At 40.3% G+C, this 23,500-nt stretch overlaps 1 protein-coding gene across 3 annotated transcripts in view; it reads right to left on the bottom strand.

The window, feature by feature from the left end:
- Positions 1-23,500, bottom strand: part of RBM20 (RNA binding motif protein 20) — a 196,653-nt gene that overhangs the window by 171,601 nt on the left and 1,552 nt on the right. The gene's annotated exons all lie outside the window — the stretch shown is intronic.

Raw genomic sequence — 23,500 nt, 5'->3', positions numbered from 1 at the left:
CATTCACCCACCGAGGCAGGATCTTCCCCACTGTCCATACCCATCAAGCCCCATGACAAAATAAAATGGGGCCAGGTAGAAAAACTGCCACCCTTAGAGCACTGAGCCTCCGCATTCAGGCTAAATGATCATCCCAGACTTAGGCAAGGTGGCCCCAGGTCCCCAAGAAAGTGCTGGAGAATATCATGGGGTTCAGTGGGGGTGCCCACATCATAAGGATATACAAACACATAAGCTCCGGCCCAGCCTTGGGATTCTTAGGATCCTGGTGAATGCACTGCAGTCTTCTTTTCTAAATGAACATCAGAGACCTCACCTCTTGCCAGGCACTGTGGTAAGCATCATATGGACAATCTCATGTTATCCTCCCAACAGCCAAATGAGGTTGGTTGAAGCAACTGTGGCACAGAACAGTAAGACCACACACATCCTAAGTAACAGGCCGTGCTACCTAACCCAGATCTCTCTCAATCCAAAGCCCAGGATGGTGGCAACAGAAAGGGCCCAATAAGGCCACGGTGGGAGGAATGTGGTCTATTTCCATTTTCTTGCCTTATCCTTGGATAAATTTCCCTCCCTCAAAGCAAGACCGACTCTGATGTTTTGGTGGTAGTTTTTGTTCTTGATTTGCCTTGCCCCCGTTTTCCCATGTTTATATTACAGCTGCTTGTAAAACCCTATAATCCTCAATCTAAACAATCCTACAATAGTTTGAGCCCCAAGAGAGACATAAATTCTGTAGGGTAAGATGGAAAGACTGTGAGCTTTGGAGCCAGACAGATGTGAGTTAGGATCTCAGCCTTCTACTTGCTGGCCAGGTGATTTTTATTTTTTATTTTTTTCTGAGACCGGGTCTCTCTCTGTCACCCAGGCTGGAGTGCAGTGGTATAATCATAGCTCACTGTAGCCTCAAACTCCTGGGCTCAAATGATCCTCCTACGTCAGTCTCCTGAGTAGCTGGGGCTACAGGCATGTACCACCATACCGAGCTAATTTTTAAAACACTTTTTGTAGACATGGGGTCTTGCTATATTGCCCAGGCTAGTCTCAAACTCTTGGCCTCAAGCGATCCTCCTGTCTCAGCCTCCCAAAGTGCTGAAATTACAGGCATGAGCCACCACACCCAGCCCCCAGGTGATTTTTAAGAAGGGTCTGTCTACTTCACAGCGCAATATTAAATTTAAGGACATCTGAAAACAGAACTGGCCAAGTGGCTGAGCTGATGTCTTGTTCTGTTTATTTTGTTTTAACTTTTTATTATGGAAACTTTCAAATTATACAAAGGTAGAGAGAATAGTATAATAATTTCCATGTAGTCACCACCCAGCTTTAAAAATTATCAATCTATGGCCAATCTTGTTTATTTTGTACCCCCCCTTTCATTATTTTGAAGCTAATCCCAGACATATTATATTTCATCTATACCTTAGTATACAGTCCTAGAGTATAACTTCTCTTTCTTTCTTTCTTCTTTCTTTCTTTTTCTTTCTTTCTTTTTCTTTTCTTTCCTTTCTTTTTCTTTTTTTTTTCTCTCTCTCTCTCGCTCTCCCTCCCTCCCTCGCTCTCTCTCCCTCCCTCCTTCCCTCCCTTTCTCTCCCTCTGTCTCTCTCTCTCTTTTTTAGAGACAGGTTCTCACTCTGTCACCCAGGCTGGAGTACAGCGGCACGATCAGAGCTCACTGCAGCCTCAACCTCCCAGGCTCAGGCGATCCTGGGACTACAGGTGTGTGCCACCACACCGGGCTAATTATTTGTATTTTTTGTAGAGACAGTTTCACCATGTTGCCCAGGCTCATCTCCAACCCCCTGGATTCAAGTGATCTGCCCATCTCGGCCTCCCAAAGTGCTGGCTTACAGGCATGAGCCACAACACCCGGCCAAATTCTGTATTTTAACATAATGAAAATACCATTACCACAACTATAAATAAGTAACTAATAAATAATAAAGTAACTATTCTTTTTAATGTTCAAATAATCAAATAAGTAATACATGAATAAATAACTCTTTAACCTCACTATTCAAATATAATATATTAGGTTATCATATATATGTATATGTATGTATGTATATGAGTTACGTTTGAGCTAGGACCCAAACAAGAATTACATACATTTTGCTGATAAGTATTTTAAGTCCATTTTAATCTACAGATAACCCCTCCTGCTATTTTGATTCTTAAAATTTGTTTAAGAAATCACACCTTAGCATGTCCCATTTTCTGATTACTTGATTTCATCTGCCCGATATCATTTGTACATGTTCCTGCGTCCCTTGTATTTTCTATAAATTGGTAGTTAAATCTCAAGCCCAGCAAGACATTAAGATTGACCAGTGGGTTTGAATATTACCAGCCTGATCCCCCCATTATAAGATCCCCATCAGATGCACCTAATAGCTTAGTAGCCATTAACAACCACATTGTCTAAACTCATTATTCACTAGGGGTTGCAAAATGCTAATGTTCATTCCTTCTGTGTTTATTAGATGGCATTCTTCTATGAAGAATTTTCTGACTGGTCATGGTGACTCATGCCTGTAATCCAACACTTTGCGAGGCTGAGGCGGGAAGATCACTGAAGCCAGGAGCTTGAGACCAGCTTGGGAAATATAGGAAGACCCTATCTCTACAAAAGAAAAAAAAATTAGCCAGGCGTGGTAACATGTGTCTGTAGTCCCAGATACTCAGGAGGCTGAGAGGATGGCTAGAGCCCAGGGGGTCAAGGTTACAGTAAGGTATGATGGTGCCACTGCACTCCAGCCTGGGTAACAGAGCAAGACCCTGTCTCTAAAGAGAGAGAGAGAGAGAGAATGAAGAAGGAGGAGAAGGAGGAGAGGAGGAGGAAAAGGAGGAGAGGAGGGAGAGAAGGGGGATGAAAGTTGGTTACCCTGCATCCTATAGTGGAAACTACTGAATTTTTTTTAAATTTTTATTTATTTTCTTTTTTATATATATATTTTTTGAGACAGTCTCACTCTGTCACCCAGGCTAAAGTGCAGTGGCACCATCTTGGCTTACTGCAACCTCCACCTCCCAGGTTCAAGCAATTCTTGTGCCTCAACCTCCAGAGTACTGGGATTACAGGGGTGAGTCACCACGCCCAGCGAATTTTTGTATTTTCAGTAGAGACAGGTTTTCGCCACGCTGGTCAGGCTGGTCTCAAACTCCTGACCTCAGGTGATTTCCCCCCTCAGCCTCCCAAAGTGCTGGGATTACAGGCATGAGTCACCACCCCCAGCCAAAACTACTGAATTTTTTTAACTCATAGATTTTGCATATGTTAACATATTTGATCTGTGTAAATCCATTATAGTTATTACTTTTAATGCCCAAACTGTTCAATATTTGGACAGGGGGATCCCCTTCAATTAGCTTCTGAGTACTTCTCACAGGACACAGTGGTCTTTGATAGTTTCTTTGCTTTCTGATACAACAAGATACTCCAACTCATCTTGTAGACTTTCTGCCCCAGGCCTGGAATCAACCATTTTTCTAAGGATTCTCAGTTTCTTTTTAGCAGAAAAAATGTACTTAGAGGCCATAATCTGGATGTTACAGGTGCTTATTGCTACTAGGTTTGTCATTATTTCTAGGCTGTTCAGTAGACAAGGTTAGAAATTTTTTTTTATATGCTTAACAGAAAATACATCATGAGTTCTTATTAATATTTCCCATTCAGATTTAGAATTACATGATTTTCATTTAACATCTTGATGGTAAAATTGGTGTCACTTTTTTTGTATACTGAAAATTTTGGTTTCTAATGATTATAACATAATTACTTTTATTATGTATATTCATATGTTTATGTGGGTGTGTGTGGATATATATTAGTGTCAGTACAGTTCTATCAACATTTTTACTTACAATATTACTGAAAACAGGTCAAGATTAATTTGGCATTCACTTTGACTGTAATATATTCCACTAGGGATGGATAATTAAATTAATTGTATTTTCAAGTTATCTGAAATAATTGTGTGGTTAAACCACCAACTTGATACATAAGTTTGTTTCACTTTACTCTTGATTTTTGGGGATTACTTTTGTCCATTTCGATTTAATTTTTTTATAATTAAGACAAACATCTACAAGGTTCCAAAGTCAAATCTACAAAACAAAACACATTCAGAGAAGTCCAGCTTCCACCTCTGACCCACTCATCCATTTCCTCCCTACCCATACGGGTAAATATTTTTATTGGTTTATTCTTCCACTTTAAAAAAATTATAAGCAAGTACATGTGTATTTCATAAATAATAGATAGCATGCCATCCACTTTTTCTACACTCTGCTTTTTCATTTAATAGTACGCTCTGGAGACCATTCCATAGCAGAGATCACCCCGCTTCCCTGTCATTGATACATAGAATGCTGTGTTCTATGTATCAGGGTGTGGAATATGTATACAATTGGCTCTCTTCTCTGTAAGAAAGCAGGGTGATGGCTGGGCGAAGTGGCTCACGCCTGTAATCCTAGCACTTTGGGAGGCTGAAGCGGGTAGATTGCCTGAGCTCAGGAAGTGGAGACCAGCCTGGGCAACACCCTGTCTCTACCAAAATACAAAAAATTAGCTGGGTGTGGCAGTATGCACCAGTAATCCCAGTTACTTGGGAGGCTAAGGCAGGAGAATTACTTGAACCCGAGAGGCGGAGGTTGCAGTAAGCCAAGATCACACCATTGCACTCCAGCCTGGGCGACAGTGCAAGACTCTGTCTCAAAAAAACAAACAAACAAACAAACAAAAAACCAGAAAGCAGAATGAGAGGAAGGTGAATATATATTCGTATTTGCTTCAGTGACTACAGGGGACAGATTTGTGGGATGTCCAACGTAGGGATGAACAGGAAGATCAGAGTCTACAGGCTGCCTAATCTCAGACACTGTTCTACGCATCAGTATAAAGGAAGGAGGACGATCGTTTACTCAACCCATTCCCTGTTGATGGATATCTGGGTTGTCTCCAGTCTTTTGCTATTGCAAATAGTGTCATGATGGAGAAGCTTGTGCCTATGTCTTTTTAAACATTTTTGTGTGTGTATCTTCGGATAGATCCTATAATAGGATTGATTGGTCAAAGGGTAACTCACATATACTTTTGCTAGATATTGCCAACTTCTCCATAAAGGTTGTATCATTTCACGTTCCCTACCATAAAGTGATATGTTTTACATGCTGACAAGTTTTCTTTAATTCTTCCAAAATCTCGGGAGCTTTAATTAAAAACCTCTAAGAGAACTGTTAATGAAAGCCATCTGATTCAATTCTCTACATTTTAGACCGAGGAAATTTCTTTTGAGAAAGGGCAGTGATGTACTCAAGGAACTGCCTGACCCAGTTTTGCACTTTACACATAATCTCTCTCTCTCCTAATGATGTCAGAGAAGTCAGCACAGTGTTAAATATTTGGTTTGAAAATATGATCGATTAGTTTAGGTCTTTGTGAACTGCAAGTGGCTTCCTGAATTGGAAATGGAAGTTCACTGGGAAAGGAGAGCTTCTCGGTGCTTTCTCCTTTCCTCATCCCTTCACAGCCCTTCTAACAAAGCACAGATCTATTTGGAATTTAACGGTACCAGTCAAGTGCTGGCTCCTATCTACACCAACACTGCTGAAGATCATCTTCCTCGAGCATCCTCCCAGCAACTGAGATTAGCAGCATATAGACTCTGCCACTCAACTCTACTATCTTTTTTTTTTCTTTGAGACTGGTCTTGCTCTATCACCCAGGCTCTATCACCCAGGCTAGAGTGCAATGGCATGATCTCGGCTCACTGCAACCTCCGCCTCCTGGGTTCAAGTGATTCTCCTGCGTCAGTCTCCCAAGTAGCTTGGATTACAAGTGCCCGCCACCATGCCTGGCTAACTTTTTGTATTTTTAGTAGAGATGGGGTTTTGGCATGTTGGTCAGGCTGATCTCAAACTCCTGACCTCAGGTGATCTGCCCACCTCAGCCTCCCAAAATGCTGGGATTACAGGCGTGAACCACCATCCCTGGCCTCTACTTTCAACATCTCTCAAATTTCACCCTCTGATCACTGAAGCAAATATGAATACATATTCACCTTCCTCTCACCCTGCTTTCTTACAGAGGAGGCAGCCAATGGTATACACTTTCCACACCCTGATTTTTGCCCTTAGTAATATATTCTTGAGACTTCTCTGTATCAGTACCCAGAGATGGTCCGAATAGTATTGGGAAGACGTAGCCAAGTGTTATTCATGAATCCTCTATTGCTGGACACATGGTTGTTCCTATCTTTTTTGGCCTCTATGTCTAGGGACTGAGACCAGGCCTGCTGCTCTCCCTCCACCATCAAGATCCCACCAAATACACAAGTCAGATCCCAGCCTAAGGGTTCTGGTTACACTGGCAACTGCTGGAGCTGGGCCATGAGAAGAGCACTGAGTCACAGGTGCCCAGGGAGAGTTTTACTTCCAAGAACCCCACAGGAGCGGAGGCTACAATCTTCTAACACCTTCCCCTTTCAGTTTCCTGAATCACAAAACTCAGAACCTGAAGCCCATATAGTTCATATCCTAGGTGGGCTCAGAGAGGGAACAAAGGCCACCACATGGCAATCACTGAAGTCAGTATTTTTACTTACAGTTCACTTAGTCATTCAACGAATATTTAGTGAGCTTCTTCCAGGTGTCAGGAATTGCTCTTAGGCCCCGGGGGATAAATCACTGAGTACAACTCCCCTGCCACTGGGGAGCTTATGTGGTGGGGGCAGGGTGAAAGGAGCCATAATAGACAATAAGAACATAATAAATGAGTAAATTATATAATTTGTTGGAACGGTGGTCCCCAACCTTTTTGGCACCAGGGACCAGGTTTGTGGAAGACAATTTTTCCACGGACTATGGTGGCAGGGGATGGTTTTGGGATGATTCTGGCATATTACATTTATTATGTACTTTATTTCTATTATTACATTGTAATATATAATGAAATAATTATACAACTCACCATAATATAGAATCAGTGGGAGCCCTAAGCTTGTTTTCCTGCAACTAGATGGTCCTATCTGGGGGTGAGGGAGACAGTGACAGATCATCAGGCATTAGATTCTCATAAGGAGCGTGCAACCTACATCCCTCATATGTGCAATTCACAATAGGATTTGCCCTCCTATGAGAATCTAATGCCACCACTGATCTGACAGGAGGCGGAGATCAGGCGGTAATGCAAGTGGTGAGGAGCAGCTGTGAATACAGAGGACGCTTCGCTTGCTCACCCACCACTCACCTCCTGCTGTGTGGCCTCATTCCTAACAGGCCACAGCCTGGTACCGGTCCACGGCCTGGGGGTTGGGGATCCTTGTGCTGGAAGATGACAAGTGGAAAAAATAAAGCAAAATAAGAGGGCCTGGATGGGAAGAGATGGCTTCAAGTTGCAATTTAAATAAGGTGGTTGGAATAAGTCTCATTGAGGAATCGTGAGCACTTATTTTCCAGCCAACTTTTTTTTTAAGCTGCCACAAGGCGACTGGACTGTCGTTATTAATGCTACAGTTAAACTGTCATTATTGCAAATGTCAAGGCAATAATAAAGCAGTATCTTGGTGTTGCTGTTGTCTTGATTTGTGTTATTTTAGAAATTGCTTGAGGCCGAGCACGGTCACTCATACCTGTAATCTCAGCACACGGGGAGGCTGAGGTGGAATGATCGCTTGAACCCAGGAGTTTGAGACCAGCCTGAGCAACATGGTGAAACCCTGACTCTACAAAAAAAATACAAAAAATGTAGCAAGGTATGGTGGTGCACACCTGCAGTCCCAGCTCCTTGGGAGGTTGAGGTGGAGGATCACTTTGTACTCCAGCCTGGGTAAGAATAAGACCCTGTCTTAAAAAAAAAAAAAAAGAAAAGAAAAGAAAAGAGAACAGAAATTGCTTGAAATAGGCAGATGCTAGCTTAGGGCTTAGAAACTTTTTTTGTGTGATGCAAAAATGTATTGTTGAAAGCATTGACGCAAGCAGGTTTTAAGGAGTGTTCCCAGTGGTCATTTCCACCATTTATCCTATTTGGATCAAATCTCTCAGAAGAAATTCAGCCTGGAATTGCCTGCACACAATCTGGTGTCTGGCTGGAGATGGCAGCATCATGAGACAAAAAGCTGGTTTACATGAGGACACATGTATTCAGTACTGCTTTCCTACCAAGGCATGTTCACCTGTCATCTCATTGACTGTTTGAACAAGCCCCATACCCTGGTCCCCCTTTAACCCATGTAGACTCTAAGAAGCTAAGTGCTACCTCTGGTCACACAGTGGCTTAACAGTGGAGCCCAGAGCAGAGCTGAAGTTTATGACTTTCCACATTTTTATTCCTCTTATATGGCCTCTCCAAACATAAATGTCTGTCTAGCCCTTTCAGAGAGGCAGTCCAAATAAAACAGACGATGGAGAAAACCAAGCTTTGGTGTCACGTTAGGTCTCACCCATGAGACTATCCTGACTAGTATTTCATCACCAAGTCAGTTAGATTGAAAGTTGAGTTGCAGTTAAGTTCCTCATTCCCAGATATTCAATACACTATGTGCCAGGGGCCCTGCTAGGTGATGGGGATACCAAAGATGAATGGCAGTGGCCTTGCCTACAAGGACTTTGCATGGTCTTTAGGGGAGACAAGCAAGAGGAGAGCATGGACAAATGCTACAATGGGAGCCACAGACGATTACAGGAAGAGGGACACTCAGCCCTCCTTCCTGCTTAAGGCTGGGGAAAGCTCCCTGGAAGAGGTGAGGTCTAAGCAGAATTCAGAATGTTCTAGTTGAGAAGAAGGAAAGAGGGCAGCCAAGATAGGACTGCAAGTTCTGCAGCTGGAGGACTGAGTGGGGCAGATCTGGAAGGGCCTTCCACAGTCTGAACCTTAACCTAAAGACCAGGAGAAGCCACAGCAGGGCGTCCAGCAAGCAGAGGACAAGATCAAGATTGTGCTGCTGCAGAGAAAAGAAGGAGCAAAACCCAACCCAGCAGGAGGCTGGGGGAGAGCTGGAAGGCCTGAACTAAGGGGACGGCAGTGGGTAGGGACAAGGAGGAGGGAACCCAAACGAACAAGAGGAGGGCGGGCAACTTGGAAGGAGTCAGAAGACCTGGCTCTGAGCCCAGATTCTCCAATCATTGGCTAGGTGACCCTGAGCTACTCCTAGCTACTTAATCCCTACCTACTTCACAAGGTTGTTGGAGGATTAACTGGGATAACCTAGAAGGAAACAAAGTGCCCTGTGAATGCTACAGACTGCAAAACACAGCGCCATTCACTCATCCCCCAGCACTGTTGCATCATGGCTAGGAGACGTCAAATTACCCTCACAGGTGAGTAAGTTTCCCCTGCTTCACTGAACTGCTCTAATACTTAGCTGGCCTTTGGTACATCCAGTCTCCTTTCTGGACCTCATCACCTTTTCTGTAAAATAAAAGAGCTGACTCAGGTGATTTTTAGGGTTTCTTTCAGTTTGAAAGTTCTGCGGTTTTGTCGTCTTATTCATCTTGTGTCCCAACTTCCATGGTCATAATTACTTGCCAAATGAAAAACTATTGAAGGAAGATTCATCAACAGAAGAAAAAAAAAAACTAAACTAATGAGTGATTGACTCTGAAGACAAAGATGAAAAAGTGTGTATTCTTTAAACACCTTGAAGGGTTACATTAACATGCTCTGTTCAATTACATAGTAATAAAAATTTGAAGAGGTTTCACCCAAACAATGATTCTTATGTACAATATTTGTGATCCCAAAAAGTTAAATTATCATTGGCCTAGAAATTTACCCAAGAGAAGCTAAAAGATATGTCCAGATAAAGACTTGCAAAGGAATGTTCATACCAGCTTCATTTGTAATAGCCAAAACCTGGAAACAACCTAAATGTCCATCAATGGATGAATAAACAGTTTACACTATATGCACAAAACAGAATACTACACAGCAAAGTAAAAGGCCCAAAGTTTTGATACAAGAAACAACATATCTGAACGTCAAAATCATTATGCTAAAAAACCCATAAAATAGAAAAACATATTTGCAAATTATACACCTAATAAGGGCCTACTCTCCAGAATTTTCAAAGAACTCTTACCATTCCAAAACAAGAATGCAAAAAACCCAATTTAAAAATGGATGATAGATTTGAGTAGACATTTCTCAAAAGAAGATATTTAAACAGCCAAAAAGCCAACATGAAAAGAAGCTCAATATCATTAGTCATTACTGAAATACAAATCTAAACCACATTGAGATACTACTTCGTACCCACTAGGATGGCCATTAAAAACAACAACGACAACAACAGGCCAGGCACAGTGGCTCATGCCTGTAATCCCAGCACTTTAGGAGGTCAAGGCAGGCAGATCATGAGGTCAGGAGATTAAGACAATCCTAGTTGACATGGTGAAATCCCATCTCTACTAAAAATACAAAAAATTAGCCGGGCGTGGTGGCATGTGCCTGTAGTCCCAGCTACTCGGGAGGCTGAGACAGGAGAATCACTTGAACCTGGGAGGCAGACGTTACAGTGAGTTGAGAACACGCCAATGCACTCCAGCCTGGGTGACAGAGTGAGACTCCATCTCGAAAAACAAACAAACAAACAAACAAAACCAGAAAATAACAAGTGCTGGCAAGGATGTGAAGAAATTAGAACCTTCATTCATTGCTGGAGGGAATGTAAAATGGTGCAGGGCTTTGGAAAGCTATCTGGAGGTTCCTCGATAAATTAATCATAGAATTACTATATGACTGGCCAGGTGTGGTTGCTCATGTCCGTAGTTCCAGCACTTTGGGAGGTCAAGGCTGGTGGATGACCTGAGGTCAGGAGTTTGAGACCTGACTGGCCAACATGGTGCAACCCCATCTCTACTAAAAATACGAAAATTAGCTGGGTGTGGTGGCGGGTGCCTGTAATCCCAGCTATTTGGGAGGCTGAGGCACAAGAATCACTTGAGCCTGGGAGGCTGAGATTGCAGTAAGCTGAGATCATGCCACTGTACTCCAGCCTGGGCAACAGAGCGAGACTCCATGTCCAAAAAAAAAGAATTACCACATGACCCACCAATTCCACTCCAAGATATATACCCAAAAGAACCAAAAACAGATGTTCAAACAAAAACTTGTACAAAAATGTTCATAGTAGCACTATTCATAATAGTAAAAAGGTAGAAAAAAACAAATGTCTATCAGTAGATGAATGGACAAAGAAAACGTTATCTCTACCTATACAATGGAATATTATTCAGCAGTAAAAAGGCATAAAGTGCTGACACATGACACAGTATGGATGAACCTTGAAAGCATGATGCCATGTAAAAGAAGCCAGACACAAAAAGCCACATATGTGATCCCATTTATAGGAAACCTCCAGAATAGGCAAATCCATAGGGACGGAAAGTAGATTGGTTTCCAGTGACTGGGGAGAGGCAGGAATGGGAAGTAACTGCTTAGTAGGCATGAAGTTTCCTTTTGAGGCAATGCAAACGTTTTAGTACTAGAGAGTGGTGATGGTTGCACAACACTGTGAACGTACTTGATGTCACTAAATTATGCACTTTAAAATAGTGAAAGAAGACACACACGTGCACACACACACACACAGAGTACATACTTGGATTTCATTTGTATAAAATTCTAGAAAACACAAACAAACAAAGCAAATCAGTGGTACCCTGAATGTGAGGGGGATAAGGAGAAGAGGGAAAGATAAATTATAAGAAGTGTGAAGAAACATCGTGGGCTGATAATTTTTTTTTTTTTTTTTTTTTTTTTTTTTTTGAGATAGAGTTTTGCTCTTGTTGCCCAGGCTGGAGTGCAATGGCGCGATCTCCTCGGCTCACTGTAACCTCTGCCTCCCAGGTTCAAACAATTATCCTGCCTCAGCCTCCAGAGTAGATGGGATTTCAGGCACCCGCCACCACGCCCGGCAATTTTTTTGTATTTTTAGTAGAGACGGAGTTTCACCATGTTGGCCAGGCTGGTCTCGAACTCCTGACCACAGGTGATCCACGTGCCTCGGCCTCCCAAAGTGCTGGGATTACAGGAGTGAGCCACCACACCCAGCCAACAATGTTTATTATTATCTCAATTGTTTAATGATTTAATGGATCCTGATGGATGCTTTAAACATGTGCAGCTTAACATACTTCAATTATACCTCTTAAAATTGAAAAAAAAAAAAAGTTTTAAATTTTATTATTAGATCTCTGAATTGTTAGCATTATTGAATTGCTACTTGAAACACACTGAGAAACTCATGGTTTAAAGGATTTTTACCATAAACCCTGTCGCAGGTCAAAAGTCACAATCCTTCCCCGATTTATGGATTCTATTCAGTCTGGTTGGTACAGACCATGGTTTCTTAAAGCAGAAGAACACCTGTAACAATGTCTGCGAAGATGATTCAAAAAGTATGTCTGGCAGAGACTAGCTGAGCTTGATGTGTCCTTGTTTCAAGTCAGGAATTCCTTTTGCTATGAATAGGAGCCTTGGACACTTTAATCATTGCAGAATCCTGGTTTTCTGAATTGGTTCAAAAATGGTCTGGTGGAAGTTGGCAGACATTTTGCAAATCAAACTATTGAATCTGTTATTATTTTAGCACATGCTGAGAGGATTCTAAGTGTTTATGTACTCTCTGTGAGCATCAAATTTAGGTCTTGCCTAACGTGCATAACAAGCAGAATAAGACAGTGAATCAAATGCCAGAGTCGGATTTGTTTGAGGAAGTTAAATTGGGATATACATTTCACTTTAATCCAAAGCTGAACTTACAGTTATAAGGGAAAAAAAGGGCAGGAGCAGGGGACAGAAACAGGAAAAAATGTTTTAATTGGATTGCTTAGTTTGTCTTAAATTTGACCTACTTTCAGATTTATTTCAGCCATTTTTTCTATAATATTTTCTTGTAAATGATGGATTTTCTATAAATTAAGAATACAGATATTTACACAGAGAAGACAGGATTGCTTGAATTAGTATAACATTCTTTATGCCAAGCCCCATTCCACCATGTTTTCACAAATACTATTTTTCTTAGCTTTCCTGGGTCCTAGTAAGGTTGTGCCTCAGTTTCTTCATCTGCATGATGGGGAGAATAACAACACTTACCTCACAGGATTATTGTTGAAGTAAGTGGATTGAAAATACTTAAACTGTTTAGAATAGTGTCTGGCACACAGAAAGCACTCTTTATAAAAGTTAGTTGTTATTCACTTTATTATTACTGCTCCCTTTAACAGATAAGAACACTGAGGCTCAGGGTTAGTAGTGGCAAAGCTGAATCCAGAACATAGATCATGCCTGCTCCTGCTCCTTTTCACTACTCCACACCACCTTTTTCACCCATACATATTTTGTGTATGAAAACAGGAGTACCAAAGTGGAATAGGCAAAAATAGCTGTGTAACTTAAATCTAAAAAACATGAACAAACTGCTAGTCACTGACCAGCACCACAACTCACCCAGTTTAGGCATCAGAGCAAGTCATCAGTCATTTTTAAAGCCTGCTTCATACAGTGATTTTGAAAACGGAGTTAAAAGGCTTCTGCAAAGAACCAACATAACTTCCAGAGGATGCCCAAAAAAATCTCATGAGTAGTACAAATTACATCAGTATCCTTTTATTTCCATTAGCATTAAAATGGACATTAAAAGGCACTGCAACTCAAGAGATGGAATGCCTCCTATAGAATTACATGGGAAGTAGCTGAGCCATGGATCAAGTCCTGTGACGTCAGGACTAGAAAAATCCAGAGGCTCTAGATAATATCAATGGGCTGATACAATGCAATCATATTTGCAAGGTTGTTTGATATAAACTGTGTGTCCAAACTCATACATTCTAAAGTGATCCACATATTTCATTACAATTGCTTCTTAAATATTTAATCAAATTAAAAGACAAAGCCACTAGATGAAAGTCTGTTGGAACATAGGATATTCAGAGGGTCTCATGGTAGCACCTCTGCAGACAACTTACTACTTATCACAAACAGAAAAATGTCTGTCTACAATGGAGCAATCTGGTGGCTGCCGTGTTAAACAAGGGATCAAACTTTTAGCTTATCTTTGCCAAAATGTTTAACCTGGATTTGGTCATGAAGAAACAATGGCCACAGCCATATCATGGTTCATTCTTCAAGACAACTAGCCTGTAATCTTCAGTCATGGAAAGGAGAAAGAGTTGGGTATACTTGGTAGATTAAAAAGAAGAGATGGCCGGTGCAGTGGCTCATGCCTGTAATCCCAGCACTTTGGGAGGCTGAGGCAGGAGGATCGCTCAAGTCCAGGAGTTCAAGACCAGCCTGGGCAACATGGTGAAACCCCATCTCTACAAAAAATAAAAAAATTAGCAGAGCGTGGTGATGCACGTCTGTTGTCCCAGCTACTTGGAAGGCTGAGGTGGCAGATTGCTTGAGCCGGGAAGGTCAAGGCTGCAGTGAACCGAGATCATACCACTGCACTCCAGCCTGAGTGACAGAGTGAGACCCTGTCTCAAAAAAAAAAAAAAAAAAGAGGGAGAAAGACATTATAAACAAATGCAAAAAAAAAAAAAAAAACAGCTATATGAGGCATTATCTGACAAATGAAAAAGTTAAAAATCTAGTGTTATTAGAAAAAAATTAAATAAGACCAATTTCCTGAGCTATGATAACAAAATTATAGTTATACAAATTACTCTTCAGGGAAAGAAAAAGCAAGAGAGGGCACACTCAAGGGCAAGCAAGAATGCAAATATAGTCCCCCCAAAGCAGGTTTACTTTTTAAAAATACAGTCCAAATTACATCCTTGGTTGAAACAAATTTAAAGCAGAGTGAGAATTGGGGTGACAGAAGTAATAACAGGCATTCCTATAATTGGCTTGGGAGTAAGAAGTAAAATGTGTTTTGCTTCCTTTAAATAAAAATATTAGTTATGCTTTTCCATCTCAAAAGGTTCACCTTTAAACCACAGCTGGAAGGGTATCAAGAGGACGTTTCTGGGCATGAAAGGAAGGTAGGTATTGGGTTTTTCCTCTATTAAGGATCTGGAAAAATAAGTAACCTTGAACCAAGAAGAGCAGAGAAGAGAATGTGATGGTTGGCTTCTGTTTGGCAGGAAGGAACAGAGCATGAGATGCCCAGGAGAGACCCAGTCTACTGCCATTCCCAGAAAAGTCCTGTGTGAGTGGGTGGGCAGGATGGGGTGGGAGGAGATAACACAACCAAGGATGCTTTTCTCAACTCTCTTAGGGGATGTGAGTAGACTAAGGCCAGTACATACATGGTTAATTTATGAATGCCTCCATTTCTCTCTCCTCCATTCCCAGGATGACAAAAGGGTGGCCTAGCAGAAAATATAAGAGACAGAAATAAGGGGATTCTCATCCCAGCCTGAGGACTCCCTCACTGTGTGACCTTCAACAATTCACTTGACTTCTCTGATGCTCATTTGCCTTACCTAGGAAAACAGGAAAGCTGGGCTAAAACAGCCCTCAGCCACCTTTCAGGACTAAAATCTAAGATGCTAAAGGGCAGCTCAGTCTTCAAGATAGTGCAATACCAATGTGAAATGTCTACTCCTTCTGTGGCTGTTTGTAAAAATGAAATACTCAAAGGTACAGACGGTTAGGAAAAGAAAGAGATAAAGAAAAAATAGTTTTGTTTTATTTTACTGTAAAAGTGATATATGCTCACTGAATTTAAAAAAAAAAAAAAATATTAAAAAGGAAGAAAAAAAGACAAACCATTCTAATTGCCCCATCCAGAGTTAGAACTACTCTTAATGTTCTTTGCATTTGTTCTTCAGATATTTTTTAAGGCTGGCAGGCACCAGCACACACTCATATACATCTTTTCAAAAACAAACATGAGATCTTTGTATACATGCTGTTTGTAGTTTTTTTTTTTTTTTTTTTTAGTTAATATTATATGGTCCTCCTTCCATATCAACCAATGCAAAATAACAGCATCATTCTAATGGCGGAGGAGTACATGACCTTATAACTCCACATGGTTTATTTTTCCAACTGAGAAACATTTAAGTGGTTTCCAATTTTCACTCTTCTAGACAGTGTTGCAATAAATATTCTTTTTTTTTCTTTTTTTTTTAATTTATGCAATAAATATTCTTATGTTCATCCTCATTTATGTACATATTTGAAGACTTTAAATCAAGATTTAATCACAGACTCATCTCCCTTTTTATGCAGAAGGTTAAAATATTGATCATTTCAAATATCGAATAAAGTTTCTCCACAACTCTGCTATTGCCAGCACGGGAGGACACAGCATTGGCCCCACGGCACCCACATCCTGGCTCTGGAAACACTCGGTCTCCTGATTCAGCAAGGCTACACGGAAGCGTGAGGCCCAGCTTTGGGACAACTATGACATCTGCAAGGCTGCAAAGAGGTTTCAGGGTGAGCTCCAGGCTGGTCTCTGCGGCCAACTGACTGTGCGTCACGGTTCAGGAGTCCCTGCAGCAACCGCAGCCATGCTCCTGTAAAACGTTTGTGTGTCCTGTGTTTACGTTCTCTGCCTCTGAAACCAACAACATCAGCAAACACACTCCCACCGGCTTGTGTTTAACACAGTCCAATTCAGACACATGAAATTATTGTCTCTGTCTCCTAAGCTGAAAGTGCTGCTTTCAGTTTGTTAAAGTAAATGTTAAAGTACTTACTTTAACATTCCAAAAAATTATTCTTATACCAAAGACATTTTTAGAGATTGAAGAACAGTATAAAACTTCTTCCTGTTCACTGACATTAGTGTTTATTTTTCTGACTTTTAAAATTATGTCACTGATCCAAATATTCTTTGTGAATGCTACAGAAAGCATTTCATTCTCTTTTTGTGGTTATTGTTGCTTTCATGGGTGATCAATGCCACAAATATGTACCTATTTCCATGGCTAAATTTAATTGATGTGGGACATATTCTGTATCAGGTGATGGAGGAAGTAGATGGGGGAGGCATTCTACATTGGTGATCACTCCACAAGTTTGCTAAGATTTGCACAGGAGCCACCTAATTTTATTGTTGGAAGAAACTGCAATTGATCATTTCCAATCCCTGGAGAGGCTAGATTAATTGGCTTGTCCAGGTCACTGACTCCCAGTTCAGAGTTTTTTCCTCTCTGGCATTCCTCGACAGAAGCCCAGTAATTAATTTAGAGCAAAGATCCTCATTTTACACCTGAAAACATCAGACTGATCTTAAATCATTCTCTTCAATAATTAATTCAAAATAAACCAAAGGAAGAGATTTAATGAAATCAATGCATCTTTAAAATATATATTATCTAGTCTACTCCTGACACTTTAAAATATATATTACCTAGTCTACTCCTAGACTACTCCTGGAGGGCAGGTTGAAGGGCAGGCCTAACAAAGCTTAAAATCATATTTGGGAAAGAGTCTACAGACAAGTTGCAAAACCAAAAAGTATTTAAGATGTCCAGACAGCAGCAATTGGAGGTTTCCAGGTGTGGGCCAGAGTGGGAAGCGGTAACTGAGAACCGATGGGTCATTAGTGTGATCAGGAGAAAGCAGGTGCAAAGAAAAGGCAGAAGCAGGTGGCCCTGATACAGCCTTAAAGCAAATACCATAGCCTTAAAGAAATACCGCAAAAGTGGCGTGGAAACTATCTTCATGGGGTGATAACCACTCCCAAACACATGCATGACCCTCTCCCTTTTGTTTCTGAACACATGGAAAGATTGATTTGTCCAACTGAGCTTCAGTTATCAATACATCCTCATGCAAGTTGCTTAACTGCTCCCTTTTTGCTCATAAAGTACATTAGCACCAATATGTGCCATCTCCCCTGCAGATCTGCTGTCAGCAAGTTGGAAAAGTCGCCTTAGAAACCATCAGGGACTTACTTATCTTATAAAATCCATCAGGAGTTGTAGGGAAGAGGAAGATCAATCAACTTGACTGTAACTTCCACGGCGGTCAAGAGTTTATCATATTAGACAGATATACGCAACATAATCCAAAACACACACAAAGTATTTGGAGGGGGGTCCTCCTCGCTTTCACCTCCTCCCCCAACAGCTGGCAGTGATAACTTGTCCCCACACTAGCTGTGTGTAAACTTCGAAGACTAAAATCTTGTACAGCTCCTTAGTCGGGTAGAATTTAAACAGTGACCACCCATGGAGCCAGTCAAACTATCAGCTCGCCAACAATACCCCCGTGGTGGTGTTGGAAACCAAATGCACATTCCTGACTCAAAAATATATCTTCTTAATTAGGATCAGAATCTGCCAGTCTACTCACTGGTAGGAACAAGCAGTATTAGGCATCCAGGATAACACACATATTCTCAAGATCCAGCCAGGTTCTTTAAACAGAAAGGGAACTGCCGTGCGCTCCTTTCTGCAAACCACTAATTGCCATCCTTGCCATGATTCTGGAATATGGATCATTTTACTTAATGCAAAGCTTTTCAACACTCTATTCTAAACACAGCTACCAGTCACTCACACCAGCTGCAGAGCCACAGCAATTTTCCCTGTTAAAATACACAAAATAATATCAGTTAGACCATCCCCAATTAAATAATCACTGTGGCAGGAAATAAAAATCAGATTAAGTAGGATTTTGTAGTATAGGAGACCATTCAAACTTTTGTCTGGCAAGGAGACCAGGACAGATGAAGGGAGACGGGAGTCCTGCTTCTGAACTTCTCTTTTGGGTTTTAACTCTAATATCTCAAGCTTCTTCCATTCTTACTTTCTCTATGTAGTTCAGTCCATTTTAATTTCTATCCCTTGATTAAACCCCAGTTCTCAACATTTTGGGTATTCTTGTTTATCAAACCTGTGAATTAAGCTATATCAATCTGTTCACTTGAGGACTGGTTCTTGTGGACAGGGAAGAATATTAAGTTTAAACTGGAGTCAAGAACCTAAAGCCACAAAAAAATAAATAAATAAATAAATCAAAAGAGAAAGAACCTGGATAATGTGGGATCATTTCACTATGAGTCAATCCTGGTTGGGTTTTTTCCGCCCCCTGGTGACTATTAGGACAGGCAAAGAGATCTTAACAGATCAGAGTTCACTTTCCAGTGGACAGACTTGGGTCTTTTAAATTATTAATTAGATAAACTGCTAAGGAGGTAGCAAAAGAAAACATGGATAGAAAAATAAAAGGGGTGATCAAATTATTCTTCTTTTCCCCCCTACAGCACTGGCATTAGAATGGCTCTGTGTGCACCATATGCATAGCCCTTTACTGTGACTAATAGGAATAATGTACTACATCTCATAATACTGATTTCTTTGGCAATTTGAGAAAAACTCACAACTAAATGACAGTATATACTATGTAAAAATACTTATCACAACAAACCCTCAAGCAAAATTTCTTTTTCTGATAAAACTTTGGAAAGCTTTCTAGACAAGCAAAAGAATGGTTCAGGCTGCTAAGAAAATAGCCCCCCCTCTTTTCTTCCCTGTTGGGGTAAAGGCTTAATCCTCTCAGATGGTTTCCCTGCTGAATGCTTGTCTTATGTGCAGTTTAAGATGGTATTTAAAATTTTCAAAATTCCTTCTACAAGTGTATTCCTATTTCCCCTAAAAGTGGGCTCACACTGATGTTAACCGGCACAGATGTTAGAAATTCCATCCTCTTTCCAGAAAGGACCAAGTATGAATGCAAGGCAATGCCCCTTTTTAGCAAATTCTTATTTCTTCTCTCTGGTTCTGGATGTAATTGTCAGCATACCCATCAAAGTGGGTGAACATCACGCACAACCTCCCTGCACATGACCCCCTAACGGTTACATGGGGATCCTTCTGCAGAATGTCTGTAAAATTAGAGTCTGTAAATCGGAGCTGCTACTTATAACGTTTTCTATTCTGAGTGAGGGGAGCACTTTGCTCTGAAAATATAGACAGCCAGTGTTCTAATGCTATACAGAAGACTATAAACTTTAGAGATCAAAGCTGGATTCATGTTTTCATTCACTACAAACACACGCAGGTGACACTAGCTACCAAATGCTAAACCAAAACTTTTTCTATTGTTTGTAATTATTTTTATTCACTGCTTTAAAAATAATGTAGAAAAAAGTGTCATCTATACTCAAATTAAATATGCAACCTGATGTCACGCATTAGCCAGGAATATTTTGCTGCAAATCAAGTAAGTTAGGAAAATCCCCTATACATTAACTTCATAAGAGGGGTGCACATGTTTGGTTTCTTTCCTCCATGACTAGTGGTATACTTTGTGGATCCATCTGACAGCTAACTGCAACATTTCACACGGAATTGAGTGGCTCTGTTTTTATTCTAATGAGTGCTTTAAAACTTGCAACCTAAAACTTAAATTTCTGACATTCATCAAGGTTAATAAATAACTTCTTATAAATAAAGGATTAGGCTTGATTTTTAAAGCTCACAATTAAAACAAAATAATTTTAAAAATAAAACATTGTGTATGTTGGAGGAGATAAATCCTTATAAAACATTCACTGGAATGTCAATGTTTTCTTATTTCTGCTAGTATGGAAAAAATATATATTTGTTAAGTTCTCAAATTATTCTGATTTCCTAACTTATCCCAAATCTCCTCTTAGGGTATTATTTATAGTTCTTGTTTCCTAAATAGCCTAAGTCATGTTTTATATACAATAATGCCTCTAAGCCAATTTGGAGAATGCACATTTAAAATTAAAATCTTATAAAATATTAATTATCTGTGTCTATACATGGCTGATAATCTTTACAGTAAGAAGAGTAGAAAAGGTATGGATGATTCTTAATGGAAGCTAAAAATACATTGATAAGGAAATGAAATCATTGTACTCCAGAGAAATTAACTCTAGATGCAATCTTCATAAGTACTAAGACTGGCTCCCATAAAACAAACAAAATCAGTCTCATTATTAGTCATCACACTTCATGTGTTTATCTTTGTAAATGTAGCACACAGCAGTTCTCTAAAGACCAAATATAACATGTGAACAGGAACTGATTTTTATTATAATTGTTACTATGGTTTATCCAAAGTCATTGACTTTTATCTAAAATAAAAACCATTACTAATAAAAATCAGTAAACATAGACATTAAGTGGAAAAATGTTTGTAATCTTCAAACACACTATGCAACATGAAGAAGATTGATGTCGCCATCATTTTGAAAGCAATCAAAACTTCTCCTCTTACGAGTTACATAACGACCTCGCTAAAATAACTAGAAAAAAATAGAGGTTCTCTAATAATATTTAATATATATTCCCCCAGAGGAGAATTTCATCCAAAGCTGTTGCTTACAAAATTCCCCAAATCAACAGGCAGACAACTCATTTTGCAGCCGAGCGCAGTAGCTCCACTATATTTTCTCAAAGATGGCTGATGCAAACCACACCTCATAACTACATAAAAATGGTTGCTCAGATGGAATTATGCAAATGCAGTTTCAAAACAACCTGCTCAAATTTCGGCACACTGAAGATGGACCTATGAAGCGTTTGCGACATTGTGTCTGGTTCCAGTGGAATTTCAGTGGGTACTAAGGAGAGCACAAACTCCAAATCATCCTTACAAAGAAAGACTGAAACGTCAGTATGCAAACATCCAATCCTATGGGCATATTCACAGCCCTGGGTCCTGGTCCCTGAACACTGATCCGTCACCAATGTAAAGCAAGGAGAGCAATGAGGTGCTTCTTGAGGTCTACATCCTGGCCTTCAAGTAGAAGGGGCCATCTTTGAAAAGCCGAGTCTTTTCTTTTAAAATTAGCTATTCCAAAGATGGGATTTTCAAAATGGGGGATGAATTTAGAGGGTAAATTATTTATTATAAGAGGCAAATAAAATATACTTTAAATGATCCATTTCCATAAAATGATATTTATTTTCAACTTGGCAGTATTTCATAATCAGATAACCTTCTACAAAGACCTTTCTGTGAATATAAAGTTCCCGGTTTTCTTCTACTTAAAAGTAAATAATAGAAAAGTGCAAGGTGATTACAATACCAAAGCAATTTCAATAAACTTCATATGCAGCCTGATTTCAAGCCACAAGGCACTGGCTCCATACGAAGTACATCAGATGTTTCCAAATTAATAATTGGCCAAATTGGATTTTTCACTAAGTAAACTTTAAATTTTAAATAGTTTTTCTCTGTTGCTTTATATTTATATTAAGGAATAAAGATAAATTTTAAGTATTGATGTACATAAATTGTCAATCATATTTAGTATTGGCTGAATAATTTGCAAAACAATAGAAAAGAATAATAATATGAAATATTTTCATTTTGGAATAGTTGGAAACTGTTTGTAGTTGAAAGTTATATAAAATATCCAATTAAAGCAAAAAGTTATCACAAGTGGAGATTCAGTATTCCACCAGTCAAAAAGAGGGAACCATTTTGTTCTGAAATACGATACCAGCGTTTTCTAACATTAAACTTGAATTTGCGCAATTCTTTCTATTAGACAAATCAGTCTTCAAAACAATAAATACTTAACTGCTATTTACTTCCATTTACACCCATCACTGATTCTTTCTGTTACTAAGTTTTATTAAATTTACAGGACTCAAAGCATCAGCAGAGCAGCGGAAAACCTCTGCTCTGTTCCATGAGGGCATATTTTGCTGTACTTACGTGTATTCATCCAGTGTCGTCAGTTTCGCAGAGGTGCTCATCATTCACTTTCCTACACTTCTTAAACTAGTTTTGAAGACTTCATTACAAACTGAGTAAACCCTTAGGAGAGTAGAGATCCTTCAAATAAACCAACATTCTAGGCCTTAAACCGTCACACGCAATCTCAAAAGAACAAACAACACAAAGCATCACTGTTTTTACTTCTATGTCCCTCAAATGGGCTGAAAGAGCCTCTCGGGGCTTGTTAACCACCCTCAACCTTCTCAAGCATTGGGAAGGCCGACCTGAGAATTCACGACCCAAGTCGCACGGGTCACCCGAGTCACAAGATGGTAACATTAATGGAAAACGGTTGCGTAGCTAAACTCTTCGAAATGGCCTTCTTGAAACGTGGCTACACTTTCAGGGCAAAGCAAAATATGTTGTTTACAAATTCTCACCTCCCTTTTCACCCCAGTGTCACTGGTTGGTTTCAGGGGCACCATGAAGGGTGGTTTAATTTTTGGCATTTTACTTACACACCCTCACGCGCGCGCACACACTCACGCACGACTCTCCATTCCAGCGTCCTCTTGGGACCAGAAAGATGACACAGTCCCTGGGCCATTTCCCCCCAATCTGAGCTATTTTAGTTCAAAATATCTAGTACCATCCCCGAAGAGACGAGAAAGGAGATAAGGAAATACAAAATAATTTTCCCTAAAGAACTTGGCTCCCCTCTTTCCAGCCTAACAGCCAGAAGGACACCGACTCTGCCCAGAGGGGGGACGAGAAAACTTCAAACCCAAGAGGGGCGAGCGAAGTTCAGCAGGGACGGGAGATGAAACCACAAAGGGGGCTCTCGGGGTGCGTCCCCAGGCGCACCCCTCGTCCCTGTTCCCTTCTCCC

The sequence above is a fragment of the Macaca fascicularis genome, chromosome 9, assembly GCF_037993035.2.
Source record: "Macaca fascicularis isolate 582-1 chromosome 9, T2T-MFA8v1.1".
NCBI classification, from domain to species: Eukaryota; Metazoa; Chordata; class Mammalia; order Primates; family Cercopithecidae; genus Macaca; species Macaca fascicularis.
The sequence above is the reverse complement of the archived record's forward strand: the minus strand, read 5'-3'. Positions and strand labels throughout refer to the sequence as shown.